This window comes from Zalophus californianus, chromosome 12 (assembly GCF_009762305.2).
Source record: "Zalophus californianus isolate mZalCal1 chromosome 12, mZalCal1.pri.v2, whole genome shotgun sequence".
Lineage (NCBI taxonomy): Eukaryota > Metazoa > Chordata > Mammalia > Carnivora > Otariidae > Zalophus > Zalophus californianus.
In genome coordinates, this window is record NC_045606.1 from 17,546,261 (window position 1) to 17,566,643 (window position 20,383).

The window sequence follows — 20,383 nt, forward strand, 5'->3', positions numbered from 1 at the left end:
TATTCCATTTTATATACCACATCTTCTTTATCCATTCATCTGTTGATGGACATCTTGGCTCTTTCCACAGTTTGGCTATTGTGGACATTGCTGCTATAAACATTGGGGTGCACGTACCCCTTCGGATCCCTACATTTGTATCTTTGGGGTAAATACGTCAGTAGTGCAATTGCTGGATCGTACGGTAGCTCTATTTTCAACTGTTTGAGGAACCTCCATACTGTTTTCCAGAGGGGCTGCACCAGCTTGCATTCCCACCAACCGTGTAGGAGGGTTCCCCTTTCTCCACATCCCCGCCAACATCTCTCGTTTCCGGACTTGTTAATTTTAGCCATTCTGAGTGGTGTGAGGTGGTGTCTCATTGAGGTTTCGATTTGGATTTCCCTGATGCCGAGCGATGTTGAGCACTTTTTCAACTGTCTGTTGGCCATTTGGATGTCTTCTTTGCAGAAATGTCTGTTCATGTCTTCTGCCCATTTCTTGTATTCATATCATTTTCAAATGATTCAAATCATGGGGCATTTTCCTTAAAAATAAAAAGAGGTCCTAATAATAATAATAATTAAAAAATAATAAAATCAGAACTAGAACTTGATGTACGTTGTTTTAAAAAAAATCCTTCTAAATATGTTCCTTTGATTTTAGAAGTTGGCTTTGGTCTCCGAATTCTGGAAGATGTAATGGAATATTAAAGATGGTCTGGAATGGCACCTTCATGGGTGTGATTTTTTTTAATATAGTTGACACACTATAAATTATACTAGTTTTAGCTATACAACATAGTGATTTGACAGCTCTATACATGATGTTCTGCTCACCACAAGCAGAGCTATGATCTGTCACCACACAATGCTATTACAATACCATTGATTATATTCCCTGTGCGGTACCTCTCGTCCTCATGACTTACTCATGCCATGACTGGAAGCCTGTGCCTCCCACTCCCCTTCACCCATTTTTGCCCATCCTCCTATCTCCCTCCCCTCTGGCAACCACCATTTTGTTTTTCTGTATTTATTGGTGTGATTTTTTAATTCATTTCACAGGCAGGAAAAACCTGCAATGCACAGTCAAATGAATTATTCCAGTCCACGCGGAGCAGAGAGCAAGGCGGGATGGGGTGAGTACAGAGAGTGAAGGGTTGGAAGCTGAGTTCACAGTCAGCAAAAGTACCAACCCACTGTGAGGATTTTAGCAAAATAGGGTTCTTTCTATTCCAGAATTTTACGACACAGGTTCAAGTTTTACATGAATTCTGTATAATCAAAATTCCCATCTGCATGAATCATTGAGAGAAGAGGGTTTCCGATGGAATTATTCAGACAGACATGGTTCATCTTTCAAGTCAGTGATGGAAAATGATGATAGGGATTCCAGGATCAGATGGCCGAGGTTCAGAAATGTGATTCATTCACCATGGGGACATTTTGAAACTGAACTTAACATTGTCCAGGTTTAGGTCTTCTGTTTTGATCACTTTTTAGTTAAAATGTCTGGGAAGCAATGTTTATCTTAGTAATGGCAGAACTAACGTCTGAATAGGGACATTGCTAGAAATTAATGCATATGGTTTTTCTGTTTCTAATATAAAGGAGTCATTTATTAGCATAAACTATGCTTTGAAGATAGGGACCAGCACATGGAACAAATATTGTGAGGCTAGGATTCTATTGTGGAATACGGTATTTGTTATGGTGAAAGATGATTATCAAAATTCAAACATTCTGACTGAGTAGCACTGATGGGTAAAAGGAGAGAGATATCTTGGTTAAAATACATGATTGTTCTTGAAAATGGGAGTGTAATTAGGATTCCAGTAGAGCGCCTGTGTGGCTCAGTCAGTTAAGCATCTGCCTTTGGCTCAGGTCATGACCTCAGGGTCCTGGGATCGAGCCCTGTGTTGGGAACCTACTTCTCCCTCTCCCTCTGCTGCTCCGCCCCACCCCCGTGCACTCTCTCTCTCAAATAAATATTTAGAAAAAAAAAAAAAGGATTCCAATGAATTATTTTGCTAACTGTTCTTTATTATACAAAATAATATAAATGGAAAAACTAATCTCTCTTCTTGAGAAAAAAATCATTTGAGAAAATCTTGCTTATAAAGGGTTCCTGGAAATTCCACAGAAGATCCTCTTTTCTGTAGATTTGTTCATTTTCTCACTACCCCATAGACCTTCTTCTGATGTTTTAGTTTGATGTTCTAGATCTGACATGGTGCTGCGTCCCTCAGATATGCAGAGTAAATCTTTCTTGTATGATTGCTTCATATTTTTTTTAAAAAGATGTATTTAAGACTTCCATTATAGACCCACTTTTATCATGATGGGCGTGTAAGCTGTTTTCCACCTTTTTTGGAGAGCAAATTGACAATAAATATTCAGAACCTTAATCTACTGCACATCCTTTAGCTCAGTAATTTCACATCTGGAATTTTGTTCTGATGCAATGATCAGAGATTAAAGACTAAACTGGTGTACAGAGATTTCATGTAAGAATATACATAAGAAAATTGGAAATGAACAGGGGCACCTGGGTGGCTCAGTTGTTAAATGTCTACCTCTGGCTCAGGGCATGAACCCACGGTCCTGGGATCGAGCCCCGCCTCAGGCTCCCTGCTCAGCGGGAAGCCTGCTTCTCCCTCTCCCACTCCCCCTGCTTGTGTTCCCTCCCTTGCTGTATCTCTCTCTGTCAAATAAGTAAATAAAATATTAAAAAAAAAAGAAAATTGGAAATGAACGACATCCAGTAGTGGGAAATAATTATGTTACAATATACCCACACTGTGAAATTTTATGTAGTCATTAAAGCCATGTTTGTATAGCCCATTTAGTGCTCTGATGTTAAATTAAAAAGAGAAGTATATAAAGTATGTAAAGTAATATAAGAGATATATTCCCAGTTTTCTTTTAACCAAAATCGTCTGAGGTATGATTTACATACAATATGATCTTCCCTGTTCAGGTATGTACTTTGATTAGTTTGGACAAATGTGTACAGTCATTTAATAACCCCACAATCAAGATATAGACTCTACCACCCCAAAAAGTTTCCTTTTGTCCTTTGTAGTTAATACTCTTCCTCTATTCTCAGTCCTTGGCAAACTATAGTTTTGCGTTTTCCAGAGTGTCAGATAAATGGAATCATGTTGCTCATTGCATCTGGCTTCCTTCATCTCTGAGATTCATCTGTGTTGTATGCATCAGTATTTTACTCCCCCCCCTTTTATTTTTAGGGGGGGGGCAGAGGGAGTGGGAGAGAATCTTAAGGAGGCTCCACGCATGCCCAGTGCGGAGGAGCCCCATGTGGGGCTTGATCTCACAACCCTGAGATCATGGCCTGAGCTGAAATCAAGAGTCCGTCACTTAACTGACTGAGCCACCCAGGTGCCCCTTCACTTCATTTATTGTAGAACACCATTACATTGTATAGACATTTGTTCATTCACTGGTCCACAGACATTTGGATTGTTTCCGGTTTCTGGGAATTGTGAACCAGTGAGTAGAGGACATAATATTTTTATATCTCTTGGGTAGACACCATGGGAAGATTACTGGGTCATATGGTGAGTGTAAGTTTAAGAAATTGCTAATCTCTTTTAAAGAGTGTCTGTACCCTTTTGCATTCCTACCAGCAATGAGAGTTCCAATTGCTTTGCATCCTCTACACTCATGGAATTGTCTATTTTAAAATTTTAGCCATTCTAGTAGGTGTGTAATGGTATCTCATTTTCCTAGTAATTAATGCCAAATATCTTGCCATGTGCTTATAAGCTATCCATGTATTTTCTCTAGTGAAATGTCTATTTAAGTCTCTTAAAATTGTGGTTGATTTTTTACTGAGTTTTGAGAGTTCTTTATATATGCTATATATAATTCCTTTGTCAGATATGTGATTTGCAAATAGTTTTCCCAGTTTATAGCTTGTCTTTTCAGTTTCCGAATAGTGTCTTTTTAACGAGCACAAGTTTTTAGTTTATCAACTTAGCTATTTTTAATTTTATGGTTCATGCTTTTTTGTAATAAACTTCTTAGTTTGAATAGTTTTAGATTTATAAAAGAAATTGTGAAAATAACACAAAGAGTTCTCATACACCCCAACCCACTTGCCCTATATTAATGTAAATACAGTTCATTTGTCACAACCAACGAATATGGTTTATGTTTTTTGTGTCTTATCTAGGAAGTCTTTGCTTGTCCCAAAGTCACAATTATTTACTGTAGAAATTTTCTGTAGAATGTTTTTATGTAGAAATTTTATAGTTTTAGCTTTTAGGTTTCAGTCTATGATACATTTTCTTTTCTTTTCCTTTTTTAAAAAAGATTTTATTTGTTTATTTGACAGAGAGAGAGAGAGACAATGGGGGGTTGTGGGAGATGGAGAAGCAGGCTTCCCATTGAGCAGAGAGCCTGATGCGGGTCTCAATCCCAGGACCCTGGGATCACGCGACCTGAGCCAAAGGCAGATGCTTAATGACTGAGCCACCCAGGCGCCCCTATGATACATTTTCAATGAATTTTTGTGTATGATTTGAAATAATGTTGAGATTAATTTTTGTTTCTGTGTGGGCATTCAGTTTTCCAGCACTATTTGCTGAATAGACCTTTAATTAATATATATATATTTATATTACATACATCATGTTTTTTATTTTATTATATATATAATAAAACATTTGTACATATAACATATTTTTACATTAATATTTACATATAATTTATGTATATTTATATAAATATAAAAAGCCTGACTGTGTTGTGGTTCCTCTTTTTCCATGTGGTTTAGTCCAGAAGTTGAGAATCCTATACTCTCTACTTCTGCATCTACCCTTACAAAAAACCCCCATTACTTAACACAACTTGAGTGGATTTTTGTTTCTTGCAACCTAAAGGAAACTTACTAGTAAGCAAACCTAACACAGTCAAAAAAATTACTTTTGTTCCGATTTTTAATTCCAGTACATTTTTTAAGCATCCATTGGGAAGTTCTCTTCTATTTTCTGGCTTTTATGGGGTGTGGATGAATGACTAAAGAAAATCGTGTGCTGGCCCCAAAATTTCTCCTCCAAGGTTTGGCCTCCATGTGTGAAACTAGAGCTGTGTGTTTTGTTATAACATTATAGTTCTGAGAGTTGTAAATACATTGCTAAGATCAAGGGATAACATACTAATATGTTAAGCAGTTACTTATTTTTAAATTTATTTTGCATATTATCCCAGCTCAAAGTCCAGAGTTCTGAAAACAAGTAAATTCTGAAAGAGAGGGTTGCAAGTAGAAATTTTCTGAACAGATGCCAAGACTTGTACTTGTGAAACTGGTTATCAAAGATGGTAAAAGGGTTACCAAAGCTTGGTTTTGCATCCCTGATATGTAGCATGTGACGGTGAAGGTCATAGACTAAGGAGTCAGAGGGCCTGTGTTTAAAGGCCATCTCCCTAACTTGTGTGACCTTGAGCAGATTACAAAGCCTCCTATGGTCTCAATTCTTTCTTCTGCCCACAGGGGCGATTGGGAGGCTCCTATCAGGTCATGCACCTGGCGCAGAGGAAGTGGTCAGTAGCTGTCAGTTCATCTCTTTACTCCTTATAGTCCCAGCTCTCAGGCCAGGGGGCCTGGAGGCCTGAACTGCCTGCCTTTTCGGGCTAATTGTTCACTTTGCTGTGAAGGCTTCCTGTTTCACTGAGCCCTTGAGCCACCCCATCTGTTCAGTCATCTTTGTTTCCCCGTGTGGGTTCCCTCCTCCTTTTTAAGACCCTTAATTAGTTTTGGGTGATAGAATGAACAGCACCACCTGAGCATCAGTTATTAGCAATAAGTGAGTTTCCTCTGAGTAGCTATTGTATACTAATTAGTCCCACAAAAAGCTAGTTTTCTGCAGCTCTGATTACCTGCTAAATTATACCAATGCATATTTAAAAACTTTTTTCTTTCGTTTTGAAATCATTTGCCTCAGGTTCATCTAGTGAAACCAGAAACACCTGCAATAACATTGAGATGAAATTCTTTTGTTTTACTTTTTTTCACTTTTTAACTCCGGTGCCCTTTTTTTTTTTTTTTTTTTTTTTTTTTTAGCATCTCTTTGGGAAGTTCTATTATTTCTTTCCTCTGGCTCATGTTTCCGAAATAGACAATTCATTGTTTAATAGTTGCTTTATCTCTGGGAGGTGTTACTCTTTGCCAGGGGTAGTATTGTCATGCCAGGCCTGGGGTGTTAATTCTTTCACTGACTTTTGCTCCACATCCACATGACGTGGCAACAGGATAAAGAAGCTACTGAGTTGAACCAGCTAGAAATTCAATTCAATTAGATTAGGTTAGCACCTGCTAGAGGCAATGGACATAGTGGTTAGAGCAGGAGACACAGAAATGAAGCACATTTCATTTGGCTGGGTATAAGAAAAAAACTCTTTCCAGCACTACAATCAAGTTTTCTGTGCTTTTGTTGAACTATGGGATAAGTGTGTAACATACTACAAGCCCATATTACTTTGGATGTTTATTTTAATTTCACATTGGGTCTCAGTTTCAGAGATACCATAGGGAGTGGTGTACATGCTTAGTCTAAAGGGGGCATGGCTATTTAGATCTGTGACTGACTTTTTTTCTTTATAATTTTTGTACAACAGTTAATTTCATAATTAATTAGAAAACAGACTTGAAGATTGTAATTGGGAGGAAATCTGGTAAGGAGTCATTGCAGTTGGCCGGGAGAACTGAAAATGACAGGGATTAATGTGGGGGTCAGGAAATGGAGAGATGAGGACGGCTTTGGGATTTTTAAAAAAATGCTTTTTATTGTTTAATTAATATTCTATAAAAATAACTTTCTTTTTGGTGTATAGTGCTTTGAGTTTTAACGAATGTATAGAGTCACGTAGACACCACCCCAATCATACTGTAGAACAGTTCTGTCACCTCCCAGAATTCCCTCATGTTGTAGTCAACCCCTCCCCCACCCTAAGCCCTGACATCCACCCACCTCCATCTATAATGTAATACAAATGGAACCTTGTTGTAGTTAGCTTTCTGAGACTGGTTTCTTTCATTCAACGGAATGCCTTTTACAATACATCAATTTCTTAGTATTTCATTGTATGGATATACTAGGGTTCGTGTAACTATTCATCTCCTGAAGGACATTTGAGTTATTCCATTTTGGCGGTTATGAGTAGAACTGCTGTAAACATTTATGTGCACGTTTTTGTGTAAATATAAGTTTTCACATCTTTAGAGTAAATAGCTAGGTGTGGAATTAATGGGTCATATGATGTGTATGTTTAACTTTATAAGAAACTACCAAACTATTTTCCAAGGTGGATGTGACATTTTGCGTTCCCACCGGCAGCACAGAGTTGCAGCTGGTCTGCATCCTTGCAAGTATTTGGTATTGTCTTACAAAGTAATTATTTCAGTAGGTGTATAGTGGTATCTCATTGTGGTTTTAATTTGCATTTCCCTAAAGCCTAATGATGTTGAGCATATTTTCATGTACTTAAATATATGATATTCTGGATATGGGGCCTTTGCTGGATACATGATTTGCAAATATTTTCTCCCAGTCTGTAGCTTGTCTTTTTGTTCTTTTAACAGTGTCTTTTACAAAGCAAAAGTTTCAATATTGATGAAGTCCAATTTGATTTTTTTCTTTTAAATAAATCCAATTTATAAAGCTTATAACTTTGGACATCAATTTTTGCCTTTTATTGCCATGCATTTGCTATTAAATACTAGCATCAGAATATTTTCAGGTTGTTGCTTATAGTTGCCCAGGTTGTGCACTGCACAGTTCTAGGAGGCATGATTTATATGGACTACAGTGTGAATGGTAACCCCCAAGGCTGTAAATGTACAAATGGTACAACCATACATTATCTCTTTGGGTGTCTTCTCTACTGCACAGACTGCTTTCATTGCTGTGGTTCTGTTTTACTTCTCTTGCCATTTGTTTATTATTATGTGGAGTCTATATGGAAACTATATTTAAGAAGCTTCTGTATATGAACCATCTAGAGCTAATTTGTTCCTACTGACTCTCAACTAGCTGATGGCCCATCCTTGGGATTCCACCAACATCATGCTTTCAGGCTTGTTTCCTTAGCTTTCTCTTTCTATTAATTTGCATTTATGGAAATTGGAAACGCCCTGCAGCCAGCCAGTTTTTACTGTCTAGACAGCCATGGTTTTGAAACTCACATCCAAACAGATGACTAAAAACTTAAGATTTGTAGCATCGTCCATTATGCCCTTCTGGAGTTGCAAAGAAAAGCATCAGAATATAAAAAGCAGGAAAAAAAGCAACAGAGTATAAAGACAGAAATGCCATTTGCAGGGAATATTTTGGCTATGAGTAACTCATTATTAACTCTGAGTAAATTCTGAGGGGGCGCATGACCTCCCTCTGACAATAGGAATGTACCATTCAGGGTCTTATGAGATTTATTATATTGGGAATACTTGCTCCCAGTTAAAGATGGGATCACCAACTGTTAATTGATCAACATTGTTGCAGCAGAACCAGGAAAATTCAACAGAACAGTTCTACGTGTGCGACAACATTATCATCTTCATCATTAATACAAGCTCTAAAATGCTGCACTGGGATGCAGGGATAGGGAAGGATGAGCATGTATCCTGCTTTTGAGTTGTTTTTATTAAAAAATCAGGTAGATTATGTTTTTATGTAGAGAAGGAACAAAATAAGATTGTATCTTGGGAATGAGCATAAGTTAAATGGAGAAGTTGGTGAAGAGGGCTTAAGGTTTGGGAGGAGTGGGTGCATAATATCACAGGAAAGTAAAAAGATTATTTAAGAAGTTATCACTGGGACGCCTGGGTGACTCAGTCGGTTAAGCATCTGCCTTCAGCTCAGGTCATAGTCCCAGCGTCCTGGGATCGAGCCCCACATTTGGGCTCCCTGCTCAGTGGGGAGTCTCCCTGTCCCTCTCCCTCTGACCCTCCCCTCACTTGTTCTCTCTCTTTCATAAATAAATAAAAATTAATAATAATAATAATAATAATAAAGAAGGGATCATTGCTTGGAGAATCCAAAGAAATGAGTTGAGGGATGAGGGTAGGGACTTATTTACTGAGGGGCTATTGATCCCACTCTTAAGAAATGGTAGTATACAAAAAGGTAGAACCAACAGGTGTTTTTTGTTTGGTAAGTAAGCCCAGGAAGGTATTATAGGAAAGGTGATCTTTCCGGGTGTCTTCCACCTAGCTGACCTCTTCATAATAGCTACAGTATGATTTCAGAAAGCATCCCATTTTTCACCATTAAAGATGGTGAAAAATTTATGATGCTAGGCTTAGGCTGTGTGTGTGTTTAAATAGATGTCTTTATCAAGTTGATTAAGTCTCCCTGTATTCCTAGTTTGCTGAGAGGATTTTTTTATTTTTTATCAGTGGGTGTTAGGTTTTGCCAAATGCTTTCTTTGCATCTGTTGTTAAGATTATATGATTTTCCTTCTTTAGCCTGTTGTGATGGATTACACTAATTGATTTTTGGATATTGAAGCAGTCGTGCATACTTGCACTAAATCTCTCTTGGTTATGGGTATATAATTCTTTTTATACATTGTTGGATTTGATTTGCTAACATTTTATTGGGGATTTTGCATCTATGTAAATGAAAGATACCGGTCTCCAGTTTTCCTTTCTTATAATATCTTTATGTTGTTTTATGAATGCTGGCCTCCTAGAATGAGTTAGGAAGTATTCCCTCTGCTTTTATTTTCAGGAAGAGATTATAGAGGATTAGCATCATTTTTCCTTTAAATGTTTGGTAGAATTCATTAGTGAAACCATCCAGACCTGATATTTTTTTTTTGGAAGGTTATTCTTGATTATATTTATTTAATATATATAGGCCTATCTAATTAATCTATTTTTCCTTGTATGTGTTTTAGTAGTTTGTGTCTTTTAAAGAATTGATATATTTCATCTAAATTATGAAATTTGGGGGCATAGGGTTGTTCATAACAATTTTTATTATCCTTTTGATGTTCATGGAATTAGTAGTGGTTACCCCTCTCTCATTTCTGATATTAGCAATTTGTGCCTTTTTTTTTTTTTTTGGATAGGTTGGCTAGGGGTTTATTAATATTATTGATCTTTTCAAAGAACCAGCTTTTGACTTCTCTATTGATTTTCTCTTTTTTTTAAAGATTTTATTTATTTGAGAGAGAGAGTGCACACAAGTGGGTGGGGGGAAGGGCAGAGGGAGAGGGAAAGGAAGAAGCAGACTCTTCACTGAGCAGGGAGCCCAACTTGGGGCCTCTGTTGATTTTCTTTAATAATTTCCTGTCTTTTATTTTTTTGATACCTGTTCTAATTTTTTATTATTTCTTTTCTTCTGTTTGCTTCAGCCTTGTACCTCTTTCTCTAGTTTCCTAAGGTGGAAGTTTAGGCTACTCATTTAAGATCTTTCTTCTTTTCTAATATATGCATTCAATGCTGCAAGTTTCACTTTAAGATTTCACTGCCTCCCACACATTTTAATAGGTTGTATTTTCATTTTCATTTAGTTCAAGCTACTATTTTTCTTCCAAAATTTTATTTAAATTCAAGTTAGTTAATATATAGTGCAGTATTAGTTTCAGGAGTAGAATTTAGTGATTCATCACTTACATGTAATACCCAGTGCTCATCACAACAAGTGCCCTCCTTAATACCCATCACCCATTTAGCGCATCCCCTGCCCACCCTTTCCATCAACCTTCAGTTTGTTCTCTGTAGTCAAGAATCTCTTATGGTTTGTCTCCCTCTCTGTTTTTTATCTTATTTTTCCTTCCCTTCCCCTATGTTCATCTGTTTCGTTTCTTAAACTCCACATATGAGTGAAATCATCTGGTATTTGTCTTTCTCTGACTGACTTATTTTGCTTAGCATAATACCCTCTAGTTCCAGCCACGTCATTGCAAATGGCAAGATTTCATTCTTTCTGATGGCTGAGTAATATTCCATTGTGGAATATCCAGAAGATATTCCATATCTTCTTTATCCATTCATCTGTAGATGGACATCTGGGCTCTTTCCATAGTTTGGCTATTGTGGACATTGCTGCTATAAATATTGGGGTGCATGTACCCATTTGAATCAGTATTTTTGTATCCTTTGGATAAATACCTAGTAGTGCAATTGCTGGGTCATAGGGTAGTACTATTTTTAACTTTTTGAGGAACCTCCATACTGTTTTCCACAGTGTCTGCACCAGCTTGCATTCCCACCAATAGTATAAGACTGTTCCCCTTTCTCTGCATCCTCACCAACATCTGTTGTTTTTTGTGTTGTTAATTTTAGCCATTCTGACAGGTGTGAGGCGGTATCTCATTGTGGTTTTGATTTGTATTTGCCTGATGCTGAGTGATGTTGAGCACCTTTTCATGTGTTTGTTTGCCATTTCTGTGCCTTTTTTGGAGAAATGTCTGTTCATGTCTTCTGTCCATGTCTTAACGGGATTATTTATTTTTTTGGGTGTTGAGTTTGATAAGTTCTTTATAGATTCTGGATACTAGCCCTTTATCCATCATGTCATTTGCAAATATCTTCTCCCATTTCGCAGGTTGCCTTTTTGTTTTGTTGAATGTTTCCTTCACTGTTAGGAAGATAACTTCTTGTTAACTTTTATCTTGGTGAAGTCCCAAGAGTTCAATTTTGCTTTTGTTTCCCTTGCCTCCAGAGATGTGTCTAGTAAGAAGTTGCTACAGCTGAGGTCAAGTCCAAAATACTTTTAAATTCCTTCTTTGACCTATGTCTTATTTAGGAGTATGTTGTTTAATCTCCAAATATTTGGGTATTTTTCCAGCTATCTTTCAGTTATTGATTTCCAGTTTAATTCCAGTGTGGCCTGAGAGCATATTTTGTGTAGTTTCTGTTCTTCTAAATTTGCTAAGGCATGTTTTATGGCACGGAATGTGGTCTGTCTTGGTGAATGTTCTGTGTGAACTTGAGAAACAAGTTTTTTCAACTATTGTTGGATGAAATATTCTATACACATTGGTTGGACCTGGTTAATTGATGCTGTTGTTTAGTTCACCTGTATCCTTAAATATATCCTTCTGGATCTGCCAATCACTGACAGAAGGGTGTTGAAGTTTCCAACTATAATAATGGATTTTTCTCTTTCTCCTTGAAGTTCTAGGAGTTTTTCCATCAAGTATTTTGATGCTCTTTTGTTGGGTATAGATAAGTTAGGGATTGTTATGCCTTCTTGGAGAACTGACCCCTTTATCATTATATAATGACCTTCTTTACTCTATGAGTTTCTTTGTTCTGAAGTCTGCTTTGTCTGAAATTAATATAATTATTCCAGCTTTCTTTTGATTAGTGTTAGCATGGTATATCTTTCTTCATCCTTTTACCTTTAATCTAGCTTTATATTTTAAGTGAGTTTCTTGTAGACAATATGTAGTTGGATCTTGTTTTTGTATCTCCTCTGACAATCTCTGATTTTTAATTTGTGTATTTAGACCATTCACATTTGATGTGATTATTGATATAGTTGGATTAATATCTATCACGTTTGTAACTTTTTTCTATTTACTGCATTTATACTTTGCTTCTTTTTAATCTTCCCCTTTTTTCTGTCTTCTCTGATTTTAATTGAGCAGTTTATATTATTCCATTTTCTTCTTTCTCTTAGCATCTTGATTATACTTCCATTTTAAAAATAGTTGTAATAGTTTCCCTTTTGTTTGCATTACACATTTACAACTAATCAAAGTCCACTTTCAAACACTATACTACTTCACAGGTAGTGCAGGTACCTTATAACAGAGTGTTCCCAATTCCTCCCTCCCATCCCTTCTAATCTAATAATATGTCATCTTTTCACTTATCCACATGCTATAATCACCCAATATATTGCTGCTTTTATTACTTCAAATGAAAGGTTATCTATTAGATTGATGAGGAATGAGTTAGCCTGGCTGTGTTTAAATGTTTTCTGTAGCTATAGGTTCCAGAGGCTGAAGTTTCTTTGTTTCCCTACTCGCTGCCCACCTCCACCCCAGTTTATTGTCTTTGGGTTTCCCTAAGACTTTCTTCATAAACAGAATTTATGTCTTGTGCTTCTCTCAATTGTAATCTACTTTTATTATATTAGAGCCCAGTTGATGTGGTGGTAAGACAGCAGGAAAACTTTATAATTTTATATTAAATCTCAATTTTTTTTTAGTGGTTTGAGTCTCTAGGTTTTGACCTTCTAAACCATTTCTTAGCCTTTTTTCTCCTCTTATAGGAGAGAGGAAGGCTAGAGGGGACTGGAGTTGTCTTAATTGCCCTCTCACCAGGCTGGCTAAGCCTCTGATAATTTCCCTTTAGGGTTGGTCTTTGTTATGGAGAAAATCTGGGTGTAGTTCAAAAAGTTTACTTTTTCCCTCCAGTACCAGAAAGATAGATAAGAGAACTTTTTTCTCCCAATTTTTATCTTGAGAGCATGATGGGCTTCTTGAGATAAAACCCATGAAAGTGTGGAAGTTTCCTAAAACTGAGCCCCTAGGGTTTTTAAGTCTGAAATTAGTCCACACTCAGCCTCCAGGAATACATCAATTATGGTTTAAATATTCCTACCAGTTACTAGCTCTAATGGCTTCTGCTCCCAGTAACCTGATCTCAACCTTGGTTCTCTGTATTCTCCTGTCTCTCTAGTGTTAGGGTGGCACTTTGCCATGTGACCCCAATTTTCTGATGGATCTAAGAAGTCATTGATTTTTCAGTTTGTTCAGTTTTTATCTTGTTGTGAGGATGGGAGTGATGACTTTCAAATTCTTTGCATGTTGGGACTGGGAACCTTCTGGGACTGTCATGGGATATATACTATGGGACATGAAATAGGTCAAAAAGGAAACCTCCTTTGTGTGGATCCCAGGTAATGTATTGCACTATGGCTTCCAAATCTGTGCTGTCACTTTAAAAAAAAAAAGTAAACAATTAGCAAACAAAAATAAAATAAAGAATAAATTCAGCAAAAGTTAAAAAAATAGACAAAATGGTAAAAAACCAAGTTCAGTTTTAAAACAAATTTCATAGCCCTTTCTTTGAAATATTCAAGTAAACAGTAGTATACAGGTGCCCTGTGCAAAGGAAGTGACAACAGTGACTGCTCTCTCAAGGGCATCTTATGATATTGAGCTGGATGAACTTTGGAAATGACCTAAGAACCTGCAGAGGAGTCAACAAACTATAACCCACCAGCCACATCTGGCATACCATCTGCTTTTATATGGTCAACAGGCTGAGAGTGACTTTTATATTTATAAATAATTGGGAAATTAAAAAAAGAATATTTCATGATACATGAAAGTTATATGAAATTCAAATTTCACTGTCCACAAATAATGTTTTATTGGAACCTAGCCATACTCATTTGTTTACATATTGTCTATATGCTCTCGAGCTATAATGGCAGAATTGAGTAGTAGCCCTGTGAGACTCTGTATGGCACTCTCATCACTTTGGACTAATGCTTGGCACCCTACAAATTGCAGTGGGGCAGTTATAACTCCCCAGCATTTTAAATGTCATATGATGAAATCCCTTCCTTTTGCCCTTCCTCCCTTCCTCCCTTCCTCCCACCGACCTTCCTTCTTTTGTTTGTTTCTTCCTTTCTTCCTTCTTTTCCTCCTTTCCTCCCTTTCCTTCTTTCTTTCTCTCTCTTCCCCTCATTTATTCATTTACATTTACAGTAAATATCCATTAAGTCAAAACAAGAAAGGAAAAGTGGACTTTGAATCATGCTTTTAAGACACAATGGAGTGTGCATGATTTTGTTATAGAATTAGGCGGCAAAGCATTCTGCATATTGTGCAATGGCATAGTTATGCTAAAAGAATACAATATATGTCAACCAGATTAATCATCACAATATCCCTAGCTTGCAGGAAAGCAATGGTTAGAAAAATTAGAAAAACTTAAACAGTTTCTCATCACAGTAGGATTTCTTCACAAAAATAAAACAATGAGGGGTACTTGGGTGGCTCAGTGGGTTGGGTGTCTGCCTTTAGCTCAGGTCATGATCCTGGGACCTGGGATCGAGCCCCATATTGGGCTCCCTGCTCAGCGGAGAACCTACTTCTCCTCTTCTCTCTGCCTGCCCCTCTCCCTGTTTGTGCTCTCTCTCTGTCAAATAAATAAATACAATCTTAAAAAACAAACAAACAATGAAAATGAGCCTGCTACCAAAGAACATTTCTGAGTGGCCCACTTGTTAGCCAAGCAAGGAAAGCTGTTTTAAAATGGTGAGTTAACTAAATTATGATTGATTGCAGCAGCCAAGGAAATGTGTCCAGAGAAAATAAACTTGTTGAGACTTTTAGCCTCTCAGTGAAATGTAATGAATGTAAAGTGTTCAAAGCCTGTGGTTATTTATTGTGTTATTCATTAGCAGGTACTTTGCAGAAAATACTTGAATCTATCATGTGTAGCTCCATCCAGTAGCTCCATTGGTGAACTCATTTGCTCTCATGGATGTAACTATAGTTGGATCCATAAGTTTTTGCCAGAAAAAGAAACTGAATACCCTGACTTGTGCCAAATAGCAGTTCAATGGCAGTGGTAAAGTTTTACTGCAATTTTTTGAGCTCGGGGCTAAGACTGAAATTTCTTGAAATGAGAAGCACTGCCTTCAGCCAATACTACTGAACACTGAGTGGCTCTAAAAATTAGTTTTTGCTGCATTCTTGATGTTTTTTAATGAATCCAAACTAAAATCACAAAGCCAAACAACACTTATATGAAAAACTTACACTGCTGTAAGTCATTTTGACAATTAACATTGTTTGAGTCTCAGCCTGCCTTATACACTTACAGTGGTGTCAAAAGATAAAACAAGAAGTGAGATCTCCATTTCCGTGCAAATTTGCAGTGGGTATGTTTTCTGAGTTCAGACTGGCTCCAGCAGCAGTTTTTGGACCAGAATGCAAGTGTAAAGAAACTTTCCATATTTCAAAATCCATTTAACTGAGCAATTGAGGAGTTTACATCTTACCTTCCGTTGGAAGTGATTAATCTGCAAAGTAATGATATGCTAAAAGACAAATATCAACAGAAAAATTTAATAGAACTCTATAAATGCCTTTCAAGCAGTCAGTATGCTCAATTAAAATTATATGCTCATGAACTGTTATCAGTATTTGGTAGAACTTTTCTGTGTGAGAAGACATTTTCAAAGATGCAATATTCATTTTTGAACTGAAATACTCAGTGAGGTAAAATCTCATTATAGATCAGTGTTAACAGATGAGCATTAGCAACGATGATGCGCCAATTATATTTGAGCCCCAATTAAATGAAATCTTATCCCCCCAAAAGGAATTTTTTTCTTCTCATTATAGACCTATACAAAAAATTACATTATAGATTTATCTAAAAAAAATGTACCAAGTTATTATTGTGTTTTAAATTTGTTAGTAAAAATGTGTGGAAATTCGTTTCTTTCTCTTTATATAAGTATCCATGTAACATTCTTGATTTTGCTTTTTGGTCCACAAAGCCTAAAATATTTACTATCTGTCCCTTTACAGAAACTGTTTGCTGACCCCTGACCTAGACACTCTTGACTTCCTATGTGCTAGAAGACAGTCTGAGGTCTTCAAATGAAGAAGCCCCAGGCACAGAGCCAATAATCTACAAAGATCCTTGTACATTATAAATGGAACAAAGGAAGCATTTAGGGGTTGGTCAGCTACCATGTCAGACTATCTCCCAGTAAAAGCTGGCACATGAACAAAATAGGGTACCTCTTCTGCAACACATCTGTATTAGTTGCTTGGAGCTGCTATAATAAAGTATCACAAACTGGAGGCTTGAAACAATAGAAACTTATTCTCCCCCAGTTCTGGAGACCAAAAGTCTGAAATCAAGCTGTTGGGAGGGCCATGCTTCTTCTGAAGCTTCTAGAAAAGAGTCCCATTTTGGCTCTTTCTAGTTTCTGGTGGTTGCCAGTAATCCTCAGCATTTCCTGGTTTGTAGCTTCATCACTCCTGTTTCTACCTCTGCTGTCCCATGGAGTCTTCCCTGTGTCTCTGTGTCCAAATCTTCTCTTTTTATAAGGATATCAGTCATGTTGGATTTAGGGCCCACTCTGATCCAGTATGATTTCATCTTATCTTAACTGATTACATCTGCAAAGACCCTATTTTCAATAAAGGTCAAATTCTGAGGTTGTAAGCGGACATGAATTTGGCAGGGGTGGGGGCTACAATTCAACTTAGTATGTTTTAGCAGTGAAAAGAAGAAGTGATCAGAATGGTTCTTGGCTAGAAATCTTCAGTACATGTAGGAGACCGAATAATGTCCCTTCTTCTGAAGGCATTTACATTCTAATCTCTAAAATATGTGAATATATTGCTTTATATCTCAAAAAGGACTTTGCTGATGTAAGTAAGCTGAGAATTTTAAGATGTGGAGGTTATACTTGATGATCTGGATGTGCACGGTGTAGTCACAAGGGCCTTTATAAGAGGGAGACAGGAGAGTTGAAGGCAGAAGAAGATGGAAACGATGAGCTATGTTTGAAGAAGGAAGAAGGGACAATGAGCCAAGGAATGCTGGCAGCCTCCAGAAGCTGGAAGACAAAAGGAGATGGATTCTCTGTGGAGCTTCCAGAAGGAATGCAGCCCTAGCCACACCTTAATTTTAGCCTCATCAGAGTCATTTTGGACTTCTGACCCCCCAGAACCATAAGAGAATAATGGTGTATGATTTTAATTTGCTAAGTTTGTGGTAATTTGTCATAGCAGCAGAGAAAGCAAGGAAGAGAGCTAGCTAGGCTTGTTTCCTAGCTAGGAGGGTGAGTCCTGGTTATGGCTGAAGGGAAGAAAGCAGTAGAGAAATGAAGATAACATCTGGGGGCAATGAGGACAACAGTGGAGAAATGGAGGGAAGGATGGATGTGAGAAAGATCATGCAGGAATTGGTGACGGTGCACCTGGGGCAAATGAGAAGTCAGACAGTCCCCTGTGCTTCTGCTCTGTTCCAGGCATGTGGTTTTTAGATGATAGTAAAAGACAGATGAATTCCATTTTGGGCCTGAGATTTTAAATAAAAGTGATTTAAGTTTGTAGGAAAAAGGTGGTGTTTTCTTAAATTAATGACAGAACTTAGGATTTACATGCAATTTTCCAGATTCAGAACATTCCCAAGTGATCCTCATAATCATCGTTCCTTCCAGATGGCTTCCTACACAGATGCCCTTGTTCATAAGGCAGAACACAACAATGCTGAAAGGACCTCTCAAAGTTTTGTATTTAGGGGTGTTAAAAGCTTCACTTTGGCTTGGGAGCTAAGAAATATTTGTAGCCCAGCAAAAGTTTCAGAGGTGGGATGTTCCCTGAACAGGATGATTTGCCCACAAGCATAGAAAGTGTCAGGTCAGGAAAAAGAAGTTGAGCGTTACCGCTCGCTATGGATCTTGGATGAGAATCACTAGGCTAAAAATAAACTCTGCTAGCCAGCTCATTCTGTCATGACCACACACTTCTTAGGAAATAGTAATGTTGAAACTATTTTTCAAACAGATACCAAATTAAGAAAACCATGCCAAACGGGGGATTAAAGATCAGATGCTCAGAAAAGGACTTCAGAACTGTTTTAAAATTATAAAAACAATCTTGTATTTGAAAAATAAATTCTGAGAGCCACAAGTTTCTTTAACTCCTGGTTTTATTTATTTATTTTAAAGAGGGACGCTATTTTATAGGATAAGGGAGGGTCTAGCATTGTGTCCCCAGAGATTAAAAAAAATGAAACGTCTGTCTTCCTGGAATGGATATAGGAAGTTACTATCCACTCATAGGTGAATAGATAAGATCAGAATTTTTTAAACTTGGCTACCAGGGGTTTTGAAGTCCTTTCTTCCAGTTAGAAAGCTTTAAAAAATACTGATGTCCAGGCCCCAAATCCTGACATTCTGATATAACTGGCTGAGAAACAGGACCAGATGGGGCCTGGAGTTCCTTGAAAATGTAAGAAATTCCTTGATTGACAGAAATTTTATAATTATGGTCACTTAATTTTAATAAAGTGGTGATATTTGTGGTCACTTAATTTTAATAAAATTGTGATCTAATTTTGTAATTATAGTCAGAAGTCTTATCATTATGACCATTTTAATGGGCTAAACTCTTTAACAGATTTCATTTAGCAAACATTTATCACGTGCTAGGTATGCAGTACTCTTAAGAAACTTCAGTTCTTTTTTTTTAAGATTTATTTATTTATTTATTTGATGGCAGGGGGAGAGAGAGTGAGCACAAGCAGGGGGAATGGCAGACAGAGGGAGAGGAGAAGCAGGCTCCCCACTGAGCAGAGAGCCTGACAAGGGACTCGATCCCAGGACCCTGTGATCATGACCTGAGCTGAAGGCAGACTCTTAACTGACTGAGCCACGCAGGTGCCCCAAGAAACCTCAGTTCTATAGGAAAGTGAAGCATATAAAAAGGTACAAATTCTCAAGCCATGTGACATGCTTATAGAATAATGTTTAAATGAGGGAGGTAGTGGTGAGGGAGGAGAGGTTAAATTTATTCAGAGTGGGATGGAGGTGAGATGGAGAGATAAGAGAAGTGTCAGTCTTAGCTGAGTTTGGAAAGCTCACTAGACTTTGTCAGGTTGGCAAGTCAGAAGGGCATTTTTCGATGCAGGGAAAGCATGTGAAAAATCATAGACATGAGACAGCATGTTCAGAAGATGAGTATTAATATGCTAGTAGGCAACATTTGGAAGATATATCAGGAGTTGGGAATTGGCAGAAGGTGAGGCTAGACAGTCAGACTCATCCCAAGAATGGGGCTGGTGGGGGGATCCTTTCAAACATTCAAGCCACGGAGTGCACATTCTGGAGCCAGCTGACAACTGCTGGAAGGTTCTCAGAGCTGGGACATGCTCAGACTTGCTTTTTTGCAGGATCCCTCTGGCAGCCCTGGGGAAGATGAGTCTAGAAGGAGTGATACTGGAGGCAAGGAGGTGAGTAAGGAGGCTGTTGTTAAATCCAACTGGAAGACTTGAACTAGACTCCTGAGTAGAGAGGAAGGGCTAGATCTAAAACATATCATGGAGGCAAAATGAACAAGACCTGGCCAAGGGGTGCTAGATACAAAGGAGACAGGGAGTCAAGTTGAGTTCCAGGTTTTTTTATTTTCCAGCCAGATGGCTTATGATACATATCAGGCTCTAAACATTAAAGGACAATTTATTTTATAGACTTAGTCATATTGGAGCAGATATCTTCAGGCTTTGCTCAGCAGCATGGAATCTGTACTATGTTTCTGCAGGTCATCCTAGGCTCACATGCATGAATGTGGGCATAAGGTGATAGAGTGTGTGTGCAGGTGTTCAGGGTAGAAGTGGGAAGGAAGTCATGGCTTTTGTTTTGTTTTGTTTTATT